The sequence below is a fragment of the Pteropus vampyrus genome, unplaced genomic scaffold (genome assembly GCF_000151845.1).
Source record: "Pteropus vampyrus isolate Shadow unplaced genomic scaffold, Pvam_2.0 Scaffold850, whole genome shotgun sequence".
Lineage (NCBI taxonomy): Eukaryota > Metazoa > Chordata > Mammalia > Chiroptera > Pteropodidae > Pteropus > Pteropus vampyrus.
The window spans coordinates 71,007-71,623 of record NW_011889631.1 but is presented as its reverse complement, the minus strand read 5'-3'; the positions used below and the strand labels follow the sequence as shown (position 1 = coordinate 71,623).

The 617-nt window shown below is 59.6% G+C and overlaps 1 protein-coding gene across 1 annotated transcript in view; it reads right to left on the bottom strand.

Moving 5' to 3' along the window:
- The window catches only part of GPR143 (G protein-coupled receptor 143), a 29,035-nt gene that overhangs the window by 10,337 nt on the left and 18,081 nt on the right, over window positions 1–617 (bottom strand). The gene's annotated exons all lie outside the window — the stretch shown is intronic.

Genomic DNA, 617 nt, shown 5'->3' with positions numbered 1-617 from the left:
AAAGTAGCAGTGTGAATGTGAACTTTAAATGTCTCCGTGACATTTCTTAGGATTATAAGAAACAGTTCTCCCACACTGAAAAACCGAAGAAAATCACTAAGGGCTGGGAGGCCCAGGCATCCTGCAGAGCCTGGCCCCTGCCCTGCAACGCCTCAGGAACCCACCTCCACCCCAGCCGGCCGTGGGTGGGCTCTTCATGGCCACCTGCGGCATCCACTCCACCCTGCCCCTGGTCCTGCCCTTCGGAGGTGTCCCCATGTTCCGCATCCTTGGACGTTTGCCTCCTGGAAGATGCCACCCCTCTGGTCGCCGTCTGTCCTCCCGCTGACCTCCCGAATGAGTCCCTAACACGCTCTCGGGTGTGAGGAGGACCCCGGTCTGCCTGTGCTGGCTTCTCGGGGCTCTGTCTGCCCTCCAGGTCCAGACGGCTGTCGGGCCGCCTTCCTAACCCGTCCCCAGGGCTGGCGCGGACGTGATGCATCCTCCCGGACAGTGTGCGCAGACGCTTCCTCCCGCTCTCTTTGGGGTTCCAAGCCTTGTCCTCTCTCCACAATTGGTATTCTGTGGACCTCTACTTACGTCATAGTTCTGATTCCTCCAAAACTGAGGGGAGGGTC